The sequence below is a fragment of the Puma concolor genome, chromosome D1 (genome assembly GCF_028749965.1).
Source record: "Puma concolor isolate L17-30 chromosome D1, mPumCon1.1.hap2, whole genome shotgun sequence".
NCBI classification, from domain to species: Eukaryota; Metazoa; Chordata; class Mammalia; order Carnivora; family Felidae; genus Puma; species Puma concolor.
The window spans coordinates 45,656,422-45,666,534 of NC_141676.1; the positions used below are offsets into that span (position 1 = coordinate 45,656,422).

Genomic DNA, 10,113 nt, shown 5'->3' on the forward strand with positions numbered 1-10,113 from the left:
TCACTTCTGATTTTCCCAGCCCATCTTGTTGTCAATTCCTTTCCCACCCAGTCTGGACACCATGCTTAACCATTTTAACCACATCCTCACCAATACTCTCCATTGGGTCATCTCTTTTACTTCTCTGCCTCCTCTCCAACTAACCCCCAAGCCCAGATCAACTAAGCAGAATTGTGGAGCTATCTCAGACTTCTGAGTTCTGCTGCCCCACCAATTGCCTTACTACGGACTCATCAATTCTGTTCTTAACCACGGTTTTTAAATGGATTCCTAATCAGTTTCCTCTTCCATTCTTCACAGCCCCTTATCTCTTTCTTCTAGTCCTTACCACCTTTACAAGCCTGCTGAATCACCCTGGTTACTCTCACTCTTTGCAGGGGTGAAATGGCAACCTGGTCTCTTATTTCACCCCCCCCAGAGAGAAGACATAACTTCCTCAGATCTCTGTCTCCTCTACTGTCAAACGAAATCGGCAAAACCCTAATTCACTTCTTGCCTCCAAGGAGGAAGCGTTTCGCTCTTTGATTCTTCAGAGGCTAATTCCCCACCTGAGTTCTTGTGCTCATCCCCTCCTGCCTTCTGCTGAGCGCTAATCTGGCCATGAACCGCCCTGCCTTTCGTGCTTCAGTCTCCCTTCCTGTTCACATCCTCAGCCTGTAGGCGCTGGTGAATCTCCCCCATCCTGGGCTGGGCCCGGGAACGGTGGTGGGCGAGAGGTGCCCTGACAATGGACATTTCACTGATCTTCTCTCCCTCTCCAGCTGTTTTCTTAACTATGTGCTTCCGAGCCGTATTTGTTGAAAGAGTTGCCCTCCCTTGCTGTATCACTGCTCCCTCAGTTTGTACTCATTTTTACATGCAATGCAGTTTGGGATCAGCTCATATCTCTTTACTGACTGGTCCATCAGAGGTCACCTAAGACCTCCTACTTGCCATAGCCGTTGTCTGAATTAAAATAGACAAAAGCCATCAGTAAGAGCCCTGTCATTGTACAGCTGGTTGGGAACTCACCAGTAAAAGGAGCTAAAGAGAACTGCACAGTGGAAGTAGGTCTAAGGTGTAGGCCTAAGGTGTAGACCTGGTCCCAACAAGAGACCTCTCAGCCTTCCCGCTTTGGATTTATGGATGAGAGAGAGCCTCATGTCTGAATGCAGGATGGCATGCAAGGTGCAGCTGTGGACAGCGCTCAAGAACAAGCCCTTGCAAGTCCAGCCATGCATGGAACCCAGACTCCGTCCACATTCCCGGGTGGCTTTCTTGCTATTAATCCAGCAACCAGGACCAAGCAAAGCCACCTTTTTGAAGTTTTGGAACTTCATAGCTTAGACCACATGACCATGGCACACTACTGCCACCTGGTGATAGGGAGTAGAATATGCAGCGATACAAAATCGGGAACTCTCAAGGCACTCGGAAGGTCACCTCCATGGGCCGATTTTAGAGTAGACTGTTTGCTCTCTGATAATAGAGTCTTCGGGTTTTCCACTGTGTTTAGAATAACGTGTCTGCATGAAGTAGATATTTGGTGAAGTTTTGTGAAATTTAATCCTTTCATTCAACAAACATTTATTGATTAACTAGGAGGAAGGTAGTACAAACATAAAAGATAATTCCTGATTTCAAGAAGCTGTGGAAACAGGCAAAGCAGGTATTTGTAAAACAAGGAATCGCACACACTATTAATGAAAGCACAGAGAAGGGAGTGACTAATTCTTATTGGGGTGAGGGCCCAGGAAAATGTTCTAGGCAGAGGGAAGAGCCAATGCAAAGGAAGAGATGTGTGAAAAAGCAGGATGTGTCCTTGGGATAATAAAGTGATCTTTTCAGTGGCACTGTATGCAGATAGTCAGTGAGAGTCTGGGGCAAGGGCATATGCTAAGAGGCTTTAACAGCAGTCCATAGGAGGACCATGGGCTGAGGCTGGAGAAAGGATGACAAGGGAGGGCTGTTTAGGGTAAAGAGGACAGAGTGCATAGTGATGTGTAGGAGGGGAGAAAGGAGTCAGATGACTCTGAGGGTTCTCACCTGAGCCACGGGGTGGGAGATGTCATGGTGGTAACTGAGAGAATGAATTCAAGAAAAGAAGCCACCGTATGTGGGAATAGGGGGATGATATGAGATTATATATCTATTCAATTGTGGTTATGTCCCACTTAAGGGGTCTTTCAACAGTCTGTCTTGACAGTGGACTGCCCAAGGCAAGAGGTAGCCAGCTCAGAAGCCAGATGGGAGCTGGGGGACAGAGACCCAGAGGATGGTAAGATCCTGTGCCCCAACCCTCCCTTTAAGACACCCTCAAAACTTAGCTCTCCTCTGTTGCTTCCTCTCTGCTTTGTGCTCTGATTTCCAAACCAAAAGACCAGTTTGATCAATGTGCCATTGCTAGAATGCTAATGGAAAAAAGAATAATCTTCTGTGTCCCCTACCTGGCTCACCAGGTGACATATGTGGTTGTCATGGTGGCATCCTAGAGTGAGCCAAAGAAGTAGGATGTTAGACTGTGTAACCTGGAACGTATCTGTGGTCTTGGGGGGCTGCCAGGGCTTGTTGGTTGATGGCTCCTCTGCTCACACCCAACTAGAACTGGAAGGAGGCACTGAGAGAGGGAAAAAAAGAAGAAAATGGACCCACATCCTTTTCAGCTTGAGGCCATGAAGAAATGGAGGGAAAGAGACAGAGTAAAAAGAAGAGGAGGTCAAAGGAGAACACAGAAATGGCCAGAGGGGCACGTGAGTGGCTCAGTCGGTTAAGTGTCTGACTCTTGATTTCAGCTCAGGTCATGATCTCATGGTTTGTGATTTCAAGCCCCACCTCAGGTTCCGTGCTGATGGCGTGGAGCCTGCTTAGGATTCTCTCTCTCCTTCCCTTCCTCCCTCTCCGCCCCTTCCCCACTTGTGATCTCTCTTTCTCTCTCTCAAAAATAAATAAACTTAAAAAAAAAAAAAAAACAAATGGCCAGAAAGTGTATTTAGTACAAAAAGGAATACATAGGAGAAACAAAGAAAGGACAGAGGAAAAGACGCTTCTCTCTTCCTATTACCATAATGAAGTGTCCATGTGCTACAGATAAAAAAAGCCATTCTTTGCCTTCTAATTAACTGTGGCCCAAGTTTTGCACCTCTCTCAATCTGGAAAATATAATTGCTGAAGCGTCAGATTTATGGATTGGATTGTGACTTAAATAAGCGGCATCCAACTGTTACTTCGAACACACCCCCAAAGAGCTAGGACCTGGAAAAAAGAAAAGTCTCTAAGAACACAGTTCAGCCCCAAACTCATTTCTTTTGGAAAACTGGAAGCAAATTTATTGGTCTGGGTGTTAAGAGAAAGAATCAAACACATTTTATTTGTGCATTCCTTAAACAGTGACGAAATTAACAATACTGGGGGCTTTATTGTGTCTCCAAAGGATGGGAGGGCGTGCCTCCTGTCTACAAAGGGCTTGCAATAACCAGAGCGGACAGCCCTAGCCTGCTTCTCTGAGTGCGGCAGCGGTGGTCTAAGCGCTTCCCAGAAGTAGACTCATCTAATCCTCACAACAACCTGGGTAGTTTCATTTCTCCATTTTGCAGATGAACAACGCGAGGCATAGGGAGGTTAGGTGACTGGCTTGTCCAAGGTCACAGAATATTTGAAAGCCCATGCAGATCTATAAGAGACATTTCAGTGCCAGTTAAAGACCAAGACAAACGGTCTCTGTGTTTCGTGCAGAGTCCCCAGAGGGAGAAATCCCCACAGGCTGCCGTGGTCCAAAGGTTTCAGGGAAACAGTAGGGCCTGATGGAGGGGTCGGATTTGGAGAGATGTGGGAGAAAGGCACCCTGAGTAACACTGACTGCGGGGGCTTGGACAAGTGGCGGGAGAGTGAGGGGCCACTCGGTCTGGAACAAAAGGCCAGTGGCAGGAAATCACTGGGACGCTGTCCTGATGGCAACAGAGCTGTGATGAACCTGCGGTATTGGAGTTCCTCTTGAGAAGATTTAAATGTGAAATGAGCTTTTGTTCTCGGCCCAGTGCATTTTAATGCTGTGATACAGGAGCCAGAACTCAGAGAGCGTTCATTCATCAGGCTCCATTAACTCATTAAACTTACATTTCACTTTTGTCTCTGTTCCTTCATACTCTTTAACAAGTCCTGGCATCTCAGATGCTGACCTTTTAGAAAGATTCTTATGCAGATTGTCAGTCCCCTTCCTTATCCTTGAAAACACGGCTCCAATGGCACCTCCATGAAGCCTTCAGTGATGCCCTGGGCAGTGTTGTCACTCTCGTGTGCACCAGGCTCCTTGTGCATAACCCTTGCAGAATTTACCACCTGGGAGCACCATCTAGGTTATACACCTTGTTATCTCTCACAAGACCCCGGGGTCCTTAAACGGTGGAACTGTTTACTTGGCATCCCTAGTGGTTTGCACAGAGTAGATACTCAGTAAATGCCGAAGGAAGGAAGGAAGGAGTCTCCATCATTATATTGGAGGAATCCAGAAGATTATCTGACTCAAATCTTTATCTTTTTTTATGAACTCTGTAAAACCAAAGTAGCTTCCTGGAACTCCGCTGCATTTATAGTAGCCTGTTTATTTATTGCCTTCATAACACCCATCACAACCTATAATTATTTGATCTGCTTGTATCCTCTCTTAGGATAGCGCAAACCTCGTAAGTGCAGGTGCACCTGTCTTGTTCACTGTCTTGTTCACTGTCACGTAGTGCATGGCATGATGCACTCTACAGATATTTGTTGAGTAAAAGAACAAATATTACATCTCCGGTTAACTGTTCAGATTCTTTTTGGATTTCCCAAGTGAAGGGAGGAGGATAATATAAACATAAAATATAATTTCTGCCTTCAAGAAGCTGTAAAGACAGACAAAGCAGATATTTGCAAAACAAAGAATCATATATACTAACTAGTAATGAGAGCAATTCTGATTGGGGTGACTTTCTTTTAGATGACTCTAATTATTAGGCAAAGAATTCTTTCTGTTGAAATAAAAACTACCTTGCTAGAATCCTTACAGAATATGCCTAACACTGTGCCAAGAAACAGATTGTGGTTTTAAAAATATATGTCCCCGATTCTTTGAGAATCCTTCCTTCAAAAGGTAGAGCTTAATCCTCCTTCCCTCGAGTGTGAGCTAGATTTAATGAGTCACTTCTAATGACTAGAATAATACAGAAGTTATGGAGTGTGGCTTCAGAAACAGTCATGAAAGGCACTCTGACTTCTTCCTTGCTTTCTTAGTTAGCTCACTCTGGGGGATGTTATCTGCCTTGCTGTGAGGACATTCATGCAACCCTATGGAGAGACACACGTAACAGGAACTGAGACCCCCACCCTGTGAATAAGCCGTCTTAGAAATGGATTTTCCAACCTCAGTCAAACCTTCGGGCAACTGCAGTCTCTATGGACATTCTATCTGCAACCTCATGAGGGGCTTCAAACTAGAGCCACCCAGATAAGCCACTTCTGAATTTCTGACCTACAGAACAATAAAATAAATATTATCCTAAGCAACTAAGTTTTGGTGTAATTTGTTACACAGCAACAGATAACTAATACATAACTCCATAAGTGTTTGCTGAGAATTACCATGTTGCACTATTTTCTTCTCCTTTCCAGTTTAGACATGGTTTCTGGATCCTCATCCTCGCCTTCTCTCAAGGGCACGTGTCACCTTGTCACCATCCCTGAAAAAGGCTGGCACCAAGAACTGAATGCAGAATTTAAGGTATGGCTGTGTTACCCCAAAGGAGAGAGGCTAGATCTCCCCCATCTAAACATGGTCACATCACGCTATCAAGTACCATTGACTTACTGTTTCATTTTATTGTTAAATTTTTCAAACATGCATAAAAGTTGAAAAATTGTATAGTTAACATGTATCCACTATCTAGATTCCATAACAAATATTTGACCACACTTGCTTTATCACAAATCCATCTATCCATCCATCGTTCCTTTTGTCCTTCTTATTTGTTTGATGCATTTCAAACACGTTGAAGACATCCATGTTGACGTTTCAGCCAATCCAAATCTCCAAATCCTTTACTTACTTGCTGCCTCCCCCTACCTATTCATTCCCTATCCTCTGTTTGGTCCTGAAAAACAGGACTGCTTACATTTACTAGCATAGAAAAGCAGAATGGCACAGGGGAAATAGAATAGGTTTTGAAGGTGGATAGACCTGGGTAGAAATCTAGTTCATTTATGTCCAGCTATGTGATATTAAGCAAATGACTCAAACTCTTGGAGTCTTGTTGTATTCATCTGTAAAATGAGGATGAGAAAAAGACCTACATGCAGGATTATTTAGAGGACAAGAGATTACACATGACAAGCATTTAGCATAGTATCTGGCATGTAGGAGGTGTTCAACTGAATGATAGCTAATATTATTTGGTCCACCATTTCTGCCCATCTAGTTAATTTTGGATTCTGAATCTGTCCTTCCAGATTTACTTCAAGTCTATAAGTTCTGCAAGATATGCATCCCAGAAATGGACATAGAATGTGACTGGGGCGAGTCCTGAATCTTCTGTCAGTTATATATATTGTTATTGTTCTTAAGTCTGATATTAATTAAAATAATACAATGTGGCACTAATAGTTATTGCTTATAGAACCAACATTAACTATTCATCACCAGTCTTTTGAGTCTTTTAATCAGTTATAAATCTACCTTTCTCTATTGTCACATCATTTGTATTTCTCCATCTTATCTGTAAGGACATTACAAGTGACTTTGTTAAATGCCTTGCTGATGATAAATGCACTTACTGCATGTATCATATTTCCTTCTTCTACCAGCCTTGTAACATTTTAATTGAAGAAAAGTAGGTTAATTTGCTTGTTACTATCCTTTGCAAATTGATGGCAGTTCCTAGCGATCAATTCTTCCTTCTTTCCTTCCTTCCTTCCTTCCTTTCCTTTCTTCTTTCTTTCTTTCTTTCTTTCTTTCAACATACTTAAACCTGTTTCTCAGAAAATCTGTTGTTGGAAAGATTGCTAGGCGTGTAACCAGCACGAATTATTGCCTTTTCTACTAACAAGTCCCTGGTCTTGCTGGGGAAGGGGGGCAATGTGCCCAGCTAAAAACAACTATATTCTCCACTTGTTTCAGAAATCATTGACCATCTGGCACATTCTGACCAATGGGATATAGGTGGAAGTTGCTGGGTAGAGCTCTGGGGGAAGCTCCTTAAAGAGCAGGGTGGGGAAGGAGGGGTAGAGGCAACTTGTTCTCGTCTTTCCCTCTTTTCTCTGCCTGGCACACAGAAACTTGCGCTGGTGATGGAGAAGCCTTTTTGGCAACATGGGGTAACAATGAAGCGAAGGTCAAGAGAATCTCTGAGAACTGAGTTCTGACATCCTTGAGCAGCTAAACCAATGCCTGCCTTAGGGCTGTTCATAGAATGAGAAAAGAAACCCTCTAAATTGGTTAAGCTACTTTTTGGGGATTTCAACTATTAACAGACACACATGATTCCGAAGTGATACATCTGTCCTAGAATCCTGACCATCACTGCTCTGTCATTTGAAGACTCCATCTTCTTCTGTGATATAGAATAAAGAAGATATTTGACAATTTTCTGATTTCTAGCACCACTGACTTCCCCACAATTCCAAGGTCTACATGCCAGTGATCTTGTTGGCAACTCATCTTCATGATGAGCTGGGTAATTTGTTTAGTCCGCGAGATTTCACCTCATGTGGAGCCGCTCATCATCCAGTCACTTTTCTTGGACTTCGGGTCTCCCATGCCAGCACAGGTTTCACCCTCTTCAGTCCAACAAGCACTGTCACTGACAAAGATGAAAGCCAAGGAAAAGAGCCACTCTGATTTCTATCATCCTCTACTTTTACAGCCCCTCCTCCCGCCACAACTGCTGGGCCCTGCACGTATTATTCTTTCAGACAGGAGAAGAAAGTCTGCTTTGTTGATCTTGACATTTCTTGCATGTCTCGGCTCAGTTTAGTCTCCAACCTGCATTACTCAACTCCCAATATATGTTTGCAGATTGAATGAATGTGTCTAAGATATGAAAAAACTAATGAATTCAATCAACCATGGAAATACAACAAGGAATTCTCAGTTGCTCAGAGAGTGCAGGCATGGTTTGGGGTTTTGCTTCTGCTGCACGGACAGTGTGGGCCGACTGTACTACATGACGATATGTGTGTAGTGACATTCACTATTCAAAAATACTGGGAGCCTACTTTCCAGAACATACTTGGAAAACAAGTTACAAAAGAAAGAAGTGCATGAATTTATTATTTTGGGGGCCAGCCATCTCTCTGCTGGGTTAAATCCAAGTTCCTTCTCTGCTTTTGCCTTCTAACTAGTTTTTGTTTGTTTGTTTGTTTTTTTAGGAGCAGAGGGTGATTCTATCAAACCTAATCAGAAATACGCTAAATGATCTAGTAAGTGTTGTCTACTTTAAAAATCTGCATTGTCTCTAATTTCAGAAAGTACTTGCATTAAGCAGGGCTATTTTTGTCGTGTGAAACAGAGGAGGATTGGCAAACTTTTTTAGATAATAAATATTTCAGGCCTCACAAGTCATATGATCCCTGTAGCAACTACTCAACTCTGTTACTGTAGTGTGAAAGCAGCGACCAACAATAGGTTAGCAAATGAGTGTGGCTGTGTTCCAATAAAACTTTATTAATGGACACTGAAATGTGAATTTTATATAATTGTTGTTGTTTATGAAATACCATTCTTCTTTTGACTTTTTTCAGCCATTTCGAAATGCAAAAACCATTTGTAGCTTCAGACAGAAGACTGGGTTTGATCCATAGGTCATAGGTTGTTGATTCCTGAAACAGAGATACCCTTGGGGCTGGTTTAAAAAAAAAAAAAAAAGAGGATTCCTTTTTATAGAGCTATAGGAAGAACTTATGGGAACTGGAAAATGAAAATAGAAAGCTGTCAGGACTTCAGCCTACTCTATACCAGACATGCTCTCCTGCGTGGCTTTTCTGCATCATTCAGCATTTCAACTCACTCTGCAGGTCCGACCGGGTACCCCGTTCCACTCAGAACCTACACATATAAATCAATAGACAATTGAATATGACAGGATGAATGCAATGAAATTGGCATGTACAAGGTGCTATGGGAAAGTATAGCAAGTTAGTAGCTCAAAAATAAGGACCACATTAGAGAAGAACATTGGCAGTCAGGGGGTTGAGGAAAGTGTAGAAGGTTTGGAATGGTCAGTGTGGAGAATGAGATAGGAATCAGACAGAAGAAACAAGGAAATCTCCTAGGTATTATTGAAGGCTGAAGTGATGCTTAGAATTTTAGCCTTTGCTAGGTGCATTAATTTGGTTGCCTGTGGCAACAAGTAATAGAAAAGCTTTTCAAAATGGTTTAAGCCCTAAGTTCACCAGAATGCAGGTGTCATAAATGCAGGAAATCTGCCTATCTTGTTCGCTGATCTGGCTCCAGTTTCTAGGAAACTAGCTGGTGCACGGTGGGCATCCAGTAAATATGTTTTGAATGAAGAAATGAATGATCACTCATAGCAGTGAGTGAGTTCTAGGCGTGGTTAACTCAGTGGCTCATTGGCATATCCAGGATTCAGGTTCAGTCTATCTTTTGGTGAGTAGGCTTTGTCTTCAGCCTAGTTTTTCATGGTTGCAAGGTGGCTGCTATACTTCTGGTCATTATAACCAGACTGAAACATTTCCAACAGAAACAAAAGGAGTTATCTACTCCCTGAGTCCGTTTTCAAGAGTGAGAAAACCTCTTTCAAAAGCATCAGCAAATTCCCCCTCGGTTCTGTTGGCCAGAAATATATCACATACCAATGTCTAAATTAATCAATGGCAGGGATAGTGGGGCCACTATGATCAGCTTAGACCACTGTTCCCCATTGGGGTGACTTTGCCCCCCCCCCCCCACACACACACACAGCAGGCAATGTCTTGAGACATATTTGGCTGTCACGATGGGGGAAGGGAGCACCAATGGCACTCCTGTTGGTAGAAGCCAAGAATACTGCAAAGCCATCTTAGGATGCGCAGGACAGCCTTTACTGCAAGAAAGAAGCATCTCATTCAAAATATCACTAGTGCTGAGGTTGAGAAACCCTGGCTTAGACC

At 43.1% G+C, this 10,113-nt stretch overlaps 2 long non-coding RNA genes across 2 annotated transcripts; both read left to right on the forward strand.

Moving 5' to 3' along the window:
- Positions 1–2,156: 2,156 nt before the first annotated feature.
- LOC147576639 (uncharacterized) lies at positions 2,157–5,527 on the forward strand. The gene is made up of 3 exons (XR_015240993.1): positions 2,157–2,257; positions 2,582–2,729; positions 5,245–5,527. It is a non-coding gene; the product is annotated as an uncharacterized LOC147576639 (long non-coding RNA).
- Positions 5,528–6,461: 934 nt separating this feature from the next.
- On the forward strand, positions 6,462–8,676 carry LOC147576640 (uncharacterized). The gene is made up of 2 exons (XR_015241439.1): positions 6,462–6,540; positions 7,279–8,676. It is a non-coding gene; the product is annotated as an uncharacterized LOC147576640 (long non-coding RNA).
- The last annotated feature ends 1,437 nt before the right edge of the window (positions 8,677–10,113 follow it).